This window comes from Oncorhynchus clarkii, chromosome 7 (genome assembly GCF_045791955.1).
Source record: "Oncorhynchus clarkii lewisi isolate Uvic-CL-2024 chromosome 7, UVic_Ocla_1.0, whole genome shotgun sequence".
NCBI classification, from domain to species: domain Eukaryota; kingdom Metazoa; phylum Chordata; class Actinopteri; order Salmoniformes; family Salmonidae; genus Oncorhynchus; species Oncorhynchus clarkii.
This window is the reverse complement of record NC_092153.1, coordinates 29,960,939-29,972,515: the sequence shown is the minus strand read 5'-3', so window position 1 is coordinate 29,972,515 and position 11,577 is coordinate 29,960,939. Positions and strand designations below refer to the sequence as shown.

The 11,577-nt window shown below is 39.6% G+C and overlaps 1 pseudogene; it reads right to left on the bottom strand.

Moving 5' to 3' along the window:
- Positions 1-224: 224 nt before the first annotated feature.
- On the bottom strand, positions 225-3,435 carry LOC139412579 (zinc finger protein 180-like; annotated as a pseudogene).
- Positions 3,436-11,577: the final 8,142 nt, after the last annotated feature.

Below are 11,577 nucleotides of genomic sequence, written 5' to 3'. Positions count from 1 at the left end.
TCTTATACTATATCATAAATGGTCTTAACTGTAAACACAGATTCTAGTTTTCATCCAGTTCACACAGATAGCTGACTCAGCCTCAGAGCCTCCTGACTGGGCCCTGTTTACACCTCCAAGGTGCCCCCCTCACACAGGAATACACACTCAGAGCCTACGAGGATTTTCTAAAAACTCCACTTTACGTGTTTCGCTCACGTCTTTCTTTTTTTTAAAACTACGTTCTAGATGTGGTATCCACTCTGCCTCTCGCTGCCTCTCAGATCAAAGGTGGGACCATCTGCTCCGTTCCCAAAGTGTGGTCTCCCTGAGATCCCATGTTTGAGGGATCCCTCGTGCACGATTTACCCGGGTCGTCAGGAGCGGTCACCAAGTGAAGAATAACATCCACATCGCCAAATGTGGTTAATTTCTTTAATATCAAATGAGGAGTCAAACTTATCACACAAGTCATAGTTAAATCTAAATCTCTATTCACTTGTTAATAAGGGAGCAGGTCAATACAACACACACATATAAAGTGAATCAATTGAGTGCTCTACGATAACGATGGCTGGTCGACTTTGAGAGCCACGATACAAAAGTACAAAGGTCTTTTACAGCCAAGATACACCCCTTTCAACCTACATGACCAACAACAGATGTATAGAACTGTTCACAAGGTGAAGATTTGTATGAAATATACTTATAATACTCAGCAGACAGTATCTGCTGTAAAAACAGTACTCTTTGTGTAGAGGCCAGGGTCTGGCCCTGGGGTCATCTCTCCCTGGTACCATATAGAACAGAAACATTAACTCATGTACTGGAATGCGGTCTCTTTAGGTTTTTATCACCCAAAACACATTGTAAATCTCCTGTCAGTGTTATCTCCCAGAGGCCCATCCTCAGTAGAACACACAGACACAATAGTTCTAAGAACCCTCTATTCTGTAGCATAAAACCACCATTTGATGCAATAAAAGCATTATAACATAATGTGAAACACCTTCCGACTAACAAGATGGACAAGCCAGAGGTGTAACACATACTGACTAATGAGGTAACACCAGTCGGTGTGCCCTATGTGCTACCGACCTATACGTGCTAAAGTCCAACCTCAAAACATAAATGGAAAAACCAAAATACCTTCCCCCTTAAGAGAATGCTTACCACCAACAGAAAACAACTTCCATTTCACATTATAATCAACTACAATGCTTCACCTTCTACAATATAATCATGGCATCTACTGGCTGCGAACAATTAAAAACAAGGAAAAAAAATGCGGAAAACCCACGAGCTTCTAGAACTCCCGTCTTAAAACTCACTTGCTTCTAGAACTCACGTCCCCTTGGAACGAGCCCAAACAAAACTCATCTCCAATATGGAAAAACTTGCAATCAAAATAAATGGCAACGCACTGGCTAAATGCACAACACAAAACGTTTTGACTGCCCACCCTTGAGACAAACAGCCACCAAGTTGTCCTTGCCACAGACATGTCTGATTTCAAGAGGAAACTCCTGCAATATCCGTAGTAACTTTCAACCTCATCGCGGAGCTTCTCTCTCTTTTCAGGGTTCACTAGATAGGTATGTTGTTGGATTGGGGCCCAGTCCCCAATGTCATGCTCTAGTACATTTGGGTTGGCACATCTGAGAATTAACCTTGATATTCTAAAAGCAGGACAACAATGTCAATATAATTGTACCAAAAAATTGTCAGTTGGTTGCATAAATAATTATCATTACTAAATGTTACATGAAATGTAAATATGAAATATTTGATTGCAAAGTCTTATTTTCAATGTCTTTTCAATGACATGTTACTAGGTGGAATAGCCTCAATGTCAAAACACAGTTTAAACGTGTCCAAATCAATAACCAATATGCAGAAACAGTTTGGGATAAATTGAAAACCTAACATGTGCTATATACACAAACATCTGCCACAATAATCATATTACTCATATTTTTTAAAACAAGCTCCGTATAAACTGCACAAGCACCAAAAACGCTGTTGTTTTGACAAGTAGCAATAAATCACTGATATCGATTAGGGGGGAAATCAGGTTGTCCATGCTGTTGAAACTAACACAACTAAAAAAAACACATGGAAATGGGAGATATATTTTACCTCACTGATTAGAGGACAACCTGCAGAAGACAGTCAGCTACATTTTGGAGTGATGCATTTAAATGTAGGGGTCGTTAAACAAAGGAACGCAACACTTATTTGTCATCACTCATTGATATCATGTTGAAATCAATTGTGCCGAGAGGAGGGAGATGAGGTTGCACGTCCTGTTAACACTAACCGACCAAAAACCACACGGAATCTGGGAATAATGTGTACATCACTGGTTAGAGGACGACTTGTAGAAAACAGCTAGCTACATTTTGATTTAAGTGGGTGGCCAATGTGGTAAGTGTAACGCAACCCTTTCTTTGTTAGTCACTTTTTGTTCAATCATATAAATGGTACTCTTTCAATTCAGAGCCTGGATTTTCCCCCCTGAGGCTAATATCCATATCATGCTGCAATCAATAGAACAGGGCAAACGTTTAGGGTTCTACATTGAGACATCATTAAAATACTCCTACTACAATGTTAAAACATTCTACATTATGACATTATTTCATTGATATCATGAAACAACTCCTTCATGTATGTATTTTCTGATGTTTGATAAGAGATCTTTTATCAGAGAATCTCTTGTCACATTGATCACAGCTATGAGGCTTCTCTCCTGTGTGTGTCTGCTGGTGAACAATCAGATTGCAGTAAAACTCTTTCCACATTCATCACAGCTAAAAGGTTTATTTCCTGTGTGTGTTCTCTGGTGTGATACCAAGTTGCCTGGCTGAGTAAAACTCTTCCTACATTGATTACAGCTAAAAAGTTGCTCTACTGTGTGTGTTCTCTTGTGTGATTTTACTTGTCCTGAACGAACAAAACTCTTTCCACAGTCAGAGCAGCTAAAAGGTCTCTCTCCTGTGTGGATTTTCTGGTGAATTTTAATGTCTGCTGAGGAGGCAAATCTCTTCCCACATTGCGCACAGATATAGGGTTTCTCTCCTGTGTGTGTTCTCTTGTGTAATATCAGACTGGATGACTGAGTAAAACTCTTCCCACATTGTTTTCAGCTATAAGATTTCTCTCCTGTGTGTGTTCTATGGTCGATTTTAAACATCCTGAAGAAACAAAACACTTTCCACAGTCAAAGCAGCGGTAAGTTTTCTTCCCTGTGGGTCTCTGCTGGAGTTTCTTGGAGTGTTTTGATCTGGAGAGACTTTTCTCTGCCTCGTCAGCATCATGATGCTGTTGAGGCTCCCCAGATGATCCACTATAGTCACGTCTCTCTCTTGTGTGAGCAACAAAGTCAGATAGATGGTTTAAGGCCCACAACAGCGGAAATCCACTGTAAAAAGGTGATGCCCAGAGCATAACCATGATTTGGTACAACAATTGACATCTGTAATGAATGTTAAAATGTTCAAACAGGTGCCGTTAATACAGGTAACGAGTGGAGGACAGAGGAGCCTCTTAAAGAAGAAATTACAGTCTGTGAGAGCCAGAAATCTTGCTTGTTTGTAGGTGAGCAAATAATTATTTTCCACCATAATTAATAAATAATAATAATAATAAATTAATTAAAAATCCTACAATGTGATTTTCTGGATTTTTTTTCACATTTTGTATGTCATAGTTGAAGTGTGCCTATGATGAAAATTACAGGCCTCATCTTTTTAAGTGGGAGAACTTGCACAATTGGTGGCTGACTAAATACTTTTTTGACCCACTGTATGTACTGTACTCGATACCATCTACTGCATCTTGCGTATGCCGTTCTGTACCATCACTCATTCATATATCTTTATGTACATATTCTTTATCCCTTTACACTTGTGTGTATGAGGTAGTAGTTTTGGAATTGTTAGCTTAGATTACTCGTTGGTTATTACTGCATTGTCGGAACTAGAAGCACAAGCATTTCGCTACTCTCGCATTAAAACCTGTTGGGGCTAGGGGGCAGCATTTTCACTTTTGGATGAAAGGCGTGCCCAGAGTAAACTGCCTCCTACTCTTTCCCAGATGGGAATATATGCATATTATTATTACTGGTGGATAGAAAACACTCTGAAGTTCCTAAAACTGTTTGAAAATATGTCTGTGAGTATAACAGAACTCATATGGCAGACGAAAACCTGAGAAGAAATCCAAACAGGAAGTGAGAACTCAATTTAGAAAACCGTGCCATTGGATATCCATCTTAGATATGGATGTATATGCACTTCCTAGGGCTTCCACAAGATGTCACCGTCTTTAGATTCTGGTTGTATGATTCTACTATAAAGGTGGGGCTCATAATAGCTCTTTGAGTGGGTGGTCTGGTAGAAAGCCTCGGTTTCATTGCGCGCGGTCACGAGAGAGTGTACTTGCGTTCCAATGCGTTTCTTCAGACAATGAAATTCTCCGGTTGGAACCTTATTGCTGATTAATGTTTAAAACATCCTAAATATGGATTGCATACATCATTTGACTTGTTTCTACGACCTGTAACGGAACTTTCTGAGTTTTTGTCTGGAGGAATTGCTTGTGCTTTTTGAGGATTGAATGCTGGGCTGAACAAGCTAACAACAATTGGTTAAATTATGGGCTTTTTGGAACTTTATGGAACAAATCAGTCATTTATTGTCGAACTGGGATTCCAGGAACTGCCTTCTGATGAAGATATTCAAAGGTAAGTGAATATTTATAGTGTTTTTTGTAGCTTCTGTTGACGCCAAAATGGCGGCTATTTCTTTGGGTTAGGGGCGCCGTTCTCAGATTATTATTTTTCTGTAAAGTAAAAAAAAAAAAATCTGACACAGCGGTTGCATAGAGGATACGTTTATCTTTAATTCTGTGAATAACACTTGCATCTTTTATCAATGTTTATTGTGAGTATTTCTGCAAAATCACCGGATGTTTTGGAATCAAAACATTACTGCACGTAACGCGCCAATGTAAACTGAGATTTTTATATATATATATATATATATATATATTATATATATACAGTGCCTTGCGAAAGTATTCGGCCCCCTTGAACATTGCGACCTTTTGCCACATTTCAGGCTTCAAACATAAGTATATAAAACTGTATTTTTTTGTGAAGAATCAACAACAATTGGGACACAATCATGAAGTGGAACGACATTTATTGGATATTTCAAACTTTTTTAACAAATCAACAACTGAAAAATTTGGTGTGCAAAATTATTCAGCCCCTTTACTTTCATTGCAGCAAACTCTCTCCAGAAGTTCAGTGAGGATCTCTGAATGATCCAATGTTGACCTAAATGACTAATGATGATAAATACAATCCACCTGTGTGTAATCAAGTCTCCGTATAAATGCACCTGCACTGTGATAGTCTCAGAGGTCCGTTAAAAGCGCAGAGAGCATCATGAAGAACAAGGAACACACCAGGCAGGTCCGAGATACTGTTGTGAAGAAGTTTAAAGCCGGATTTGGATACAAAAAGATTTCCCAAGCTTTAAACATCCCAAGGAGCACTGTGCAAGCGATAATATTGAAATGGAAGGAGTATCAGACCACTGCAAATCTACCAAGACCTGGCCGTCCCTCTAAACTTTCAGCTCATACAAGGAGAAGACTGATCAGAGATGCAGCCAAGAGGCCCATGATCACTCTGGATGAACTGCAGAGATCTACAGCTGAGGTGGGAGACTCTGTCCATAGGACAACAATCAGTCATATATTGCACAAATCTGGCCTTTATGGAAGAGTGGCAAGAAGAAAGCCATTTCTTAAAGATATCATAAAAAGTGTTGTTTAAAGTTTGCCACAAGCCACCTGAGAGACACACCAAACATGTGGAAGAAGGTGCTCTGGTCAGATGAAACCAAAATTGAACTTTTTGGCAACAATGCAAAACGTTATGTTTGACGTAAAAGCAACACAGCTCATCACCCTGAACAACCATCCCCACTGTCAAACATGGTGGTGGCAGCATCATGGTTTGGGCCTGCTTTTCTTCAGCAGGGACAGGGAAGATGGTTAAAATTGATGGGAAGATGGATGGAGCCAAATACAGGACCATTCTGGAAGAAAACCTGATGGAGTCTGCAAAAGACCTGAGACTGGGACGGAGATTTGTCTTCCAACAAGACAATGATCCAAAACATAAAGCAAAATCTACAATGGAATGGTTCAAAAATAAACATATCCAGGTGTTAGAATGGCCAAGTCAAAGTCCAGACCTGAATCCAATCGAGAATCTGTGGAAAGAACTGAAAACTGCTGTTCACAAATGCTCTCCATCCAACCTCACTGAGCTCGAGCTGTTTTGCAAGGAGGAATGGGAAAACATTTCAGCCTCTCGATGTGCAAAACTGATAGAGACATACCCCAAGCGACTTACAGCTGTAATCGCAGCAAAAGGTGGCGCTACAAAGTATTAACTTAAGGGGGCTGAATAATTTTGCACGCCCAATTTTTCAGTTTTTGATTTGTTAAAAAAGTTTGAAATATCCAATAAATGTCGTTCCACTTCATGATTGTGTCCCACTTGTTGTTGATTCTTCACAAAAAAATACAGTTTTATATCTTTATGTTTGAAGCCTGAAATGTGGCAAAAGGTTGCAAAGTTCAAGGGGGCCGAATACTTTCGCAAGGCACTGTATATATAAAATCGTCTGATTTAATTGGTATCGGCTTTTTTTGGTCCTCCAATAATCGGTATTGGCGTTGAAAAATCATAATCGGTCGACCTCTACTATGTTACTGTTTGTTCAACACCTAGTGTACAAACCCTAATTGTCAGGCTGATAGAAAAGCTAGCCAAAGAGCATTTTACTGGTTGAAGTGTTTTTTAAAAAGTTTAAAGCAGTTGATTTGCGACAATAACACAAACATATTAAGCAGTAGATTCAAGCGAGCCTTACAATTATAATCCAAAAGTAATGTGAAGTGCCCTCATAAGCAACCTGTAAATGGAGGCTATTGTTGCTGTCAGCCTATGAAAACACCCCTGAGTTTTCCCCCACGGTGGTGAATTAGTGAATAGACACAGAGCTTAATGTGAGTGTCCTTCACTAGCACTCCTGATCTTGCACTGATGGTGTGCTGTAATATTCAGAATACAGTGAAAAATTCTAATCTTCGCTCACCATTTTTTCACTTCATGATTGTGTCCCACTTGTTGTTGATTCTTCACAAAAAAATACAGTTTTATATCTTTATGTTTGAAGCCTGAAATGTGGCAAAAGGTCACAAAGTTCAAGGGGGCTGAATACTTTCGCAAGGCACTGTACAACAACACAGGGTTACACATGTAGTAAAACAAACATACAGTCAATAATACAGTATAAAAATAAGTCTATATACAATGTGAACAAATGAGGTGAGATAAGGGAGGTAAAGGCAAAAAAAGGACATGGTGGTGAAGTAAATACAATATAGTAAGTAAAACACTGGAATGGTTGATTTGCAGTGGAAGAATGTGCAAAGTAGAGATAGAAATAATGGGTTGCAAAGGAGCAAAATAAATAAATACAGTAGGGAAAGAGGAAGTTGTTTGGGCTAAATTATAGATGGGCTATGTACAGGTGAGCTGCTCTGACAGCTGGTGCTTAAAGCTAGTGGGGGAGATAAGTGTTTCCAGTTTCAGAGATTTTTGTAGTTCATTCCAGTCATTGGCAGCAGAGAACTGGAAGGAGAGGCGGCCAAAAGAAGAATTGGTTTTGGGGATGACCAGAGAGATATACTTGCTGGAGTGCGTGCTACAGGTGGGTGCTGCTGTGGTGACCAGTGAGCTGAGATAAGGGGGGACTTTACCGATGTTGAAGAAGCGTCCCGTCCACTAGATTATAAATCAGTGGCAGAATCACCTGAAAGACGCACATCGCCATCTGCTGACTGGGGTTGTTATCGCAGTTGAGAAAATACTTCCAGACAAAAAGCTAAGAAGCGACTGCCCCTAAAAACCAACGAATCCCTTTGAAAATGGCCAATGTGGCACCAGAAACATTTATTATAGTGTAAAAATGTACTACAAGGTGTAGCTAAATATAATAACTTTGGTCACACCCACTCAGCACGTGACGTCCAAGGATGCCGAATTATGGGCAATATCAGGTCTGTCTGTTGTACATATGCTTTGTGGTTCCTAAGGACAGAGTAGCTAATCAATTGTCAGCCATCATAACGTGTAAGGTAACATATTTGAAAAGTCATTACTTTATTACATTGCTCAACATTTTCTTAACCTTTGTCATAATTAGTTAAAGCAATGAATTTGAATCCGCTCTCTCGTCGGACTTCATATTTTACACAATTTTCTTCAGATGTTGAACTTGTTGAACAGATGTTGAACTTTGCGACCTTTTGCCACATTTCAGGCTTCAAACATAAAGATATAAAACTGTATTCTTTTGTGAAGAATCAACAACAAGTGGGACACAATCATGAAGTGGAACGACATTTATTGGATATTTCAAACTTTTTTAACAAATCAAAAACTGAAAAATTGGGCGTACAAAATTATTCAGCCCCCTTAAGTTAATACTTTGTAGCGCCACCTTTTGCTGCGATTACAGCTGTAAGTCGCTTGGGGTATGTCTATCAGTTTTGCACATCGAGAGACTGAAATTTTTTTCCCATTCCTCCTTGCAAAACAGCTCGAGCTCAGTGAGGTTGGATGGAGAGCATTTGTGAACAGCAGTTTTCAGTTCTTTCCACAGATTCTGGATTGGATTCAGGTCTGGACTTTGACTTGGCCATTCTAACACCTGGATATGTTTATTTTTGAACCATTCCATTGTAGATTTTGCTTTATGTTTTGGATCATTGTCTTGTTGGAAGACAAATCTCCGTCCCAGTCTCAGGTCTTTTGCAGACTCCATCAGGTTTTCTTCCAGAATGGTCCTGTATTTGGCTCCATCCATCTTCCCATCAATTTTAACCATCTTCCATGTCCCTGCTGAAGAAAAGCAGGCCCAAACCATGATGCTGCCACCACCATGTTTGACAGTGGGGATGGTGTGTTCAGCTGTGTTGCTTTTACGCCAAACATAACGTTTTGCATTGTTGCCAAAAAGTTCAATTTGGTTTCATCTGACCAGAGCACTTTCTTCCACATGTTTGGTGTGTCTCCCAGGTGGCTTGTGGCAAACTTTAAACAACAATTTTTATGGATATCTTTAAGAAATGTCTTTCTTCTTGCCACTCTTCCATAAAGGCCAGATTTGTGCAATATACGACTGATTGTTGTCCTATGGACAGAGTCTCCCACCTCAGCTGTAGATCTCTGCAGTTCATCCAGAGTGATCATGGGCCTCTTGGCTGCATCTCTGATCAGTCTTCTCCTTGTATGAGCTGAAAGTTTAGAGGGAAGGCCAGGTCTTGGTAGATTTGCAGTGGTCTGATACTCCTTCCATTTCAATATTATCGCTTGCACAGTGCTCCTTTTGATGTTTAAAGCTTGGGAAATCTTTTTGTATCCAAATCCGGCTTTAAACTTCTTCACAACAGTATCTCGGACCTGCCTGGTGTGTTCCTTGTTCTTCATGATGCTCTCTGCGCTTTTAACGGACCTCTGAGACTATCACAGTGCAGGTGCATTTATACGGAGACTTGATTACACACAGGTGGATTGTATTTATCATCATTAGTCATTTAGGTCAACATTGGATCATTCAGAGATCCTCACTGAACTTCTGGAGAGAGTTTTCTGCACTGAAAGTAAAGGGGCTGAATAATTTTGCACGCCCAATTTTTCAGTTTTTGATTTGTTAAAAAAGTTTGAAATATCCAATAAATGTCGTTCCACTTCATGATTGTGTCCCACTTGTTGTTGATTCTTCACAAAAAAATACAGTTTTATATCTTTATGTTTGAAGCCTGAAATGTGGCAAAAGGTCGCAAAGTTCAAGGGGGCCGAATACTTTCGCAAGGCACTGTATGTGTCAAACTGCTTTGCTTTATCTTGGCCAGGTCGCAGTTGTAAATTAGAACTTGTTCTCAACTTTCCTACCTGGTTAAATAAAGGTGAAAAAGAGGGTAACTTACTCCCATCAGTTTCTGAGACAACTGCCCAGACTTTGTAGACTGTTAAATAATGCTTAAACTTCATCTTTATCAAATTATCCATTAAAGATGTAGGTTTTAAGTTGGCGTTTGTCAACATATGGGTTGTTTAAATTGTATCTAATTATATTCCCAGCATTACTTCATCAAATCTCTAGTAATCATTATACACACATACAATTCATCATATTTTCATATATTCACAGAATCCATATAAAACGTAAGAAATTCTCAGGTACTCACAACAAACATTCCATTTGCATTTTCAAGGACTCTCCATAGCTACAAAGCAGCTCTCCAAACATACTCCCAGCGGAACCAAAAAAATATGTTTGTTTACGGGACAATGGCCGGATCGTCAACGGTTCTCTAACCTCCCAGAGACCACGGCAAAATCAAGCCTCCCAGGAACTATAGACCTTCCGCTGCTTTCTAAAATATCATCCCGCTTATTATTCAAATTTCAATCAGCTGATTAAGCATATTTCTATATGTTACTATCCAAACGTCAGGTTAAGACTCATTTCCCCAGTCACACAACTCTCATATCACAGTCACACAATGCTATTCTCAAACATACCTAATCAATTAGTAGTTTTTCAACAACATTTGAACCTGCAGGAATATTTTCACATTTTTATGCCATGATTAGTTCCTAGGATAATGCAACTCATACATTTACATCTTTCAATACTTCTAAAATGGGGTCCAGGTTTAAAACAATTACAGGTGCACCTTACTATCTTATACTATATCATAAATGGTCTTAACTGTAAACACAGATTCTAGTTTTCATCCAGTTCACACAGATAGCTGACTCAGCCTCAGAGCCTCCTGACTGGGCCCTGTTTACACCTCCAAGGTGCCCCCCTCACACAGGAATACACACTCAGAGCCTACGAGGATTTTCTAAAAACTCCACTTTACGTGTTTCGCTCACGTCTTTCTTTTTTTTAAAACTACGTTCTAGATGTGGTATCCACTCTGCCTCTCGCTGCCTCTCAGATCAAAGGTGGGACCATCTGCTCCGTTCCCAAAGTGTGGTCTCCCTGAGATCCCATGTTTGAGGGATCCCTCGTGCACGATTTACCCGGGTTGTCAGGAGCGGTCACCAAGTGAAGAATAACATCCACATCGCCAAATGTGGTTAATTTCTTTAATATCAAATGAGGAGTCAAACTTATCACACAAGTCATAGTTAAATCTAAATCTCTATTCACTTGTTAATAAGGGAGCAGGTCAATACAACACACACATATAAAGTGAATCAATTGAGTGCTCTACGATAACGATGGCTGGTCGACTTTGAGAGCCACGATACAAAAGTACAAAGGTCTTTTACAGCCAAGATACACCCCTTTCAACCTACATGACCAACAACAGATGTATAGAACTGTTCACAAGGTGAAGATTTGTATGAAATATACTTATAATACTCAGCAGACAGTATCTGCTGTAAAAACAGTACTCTTTGTGTAGAGGCCAGGGTCTGGCCCTGGG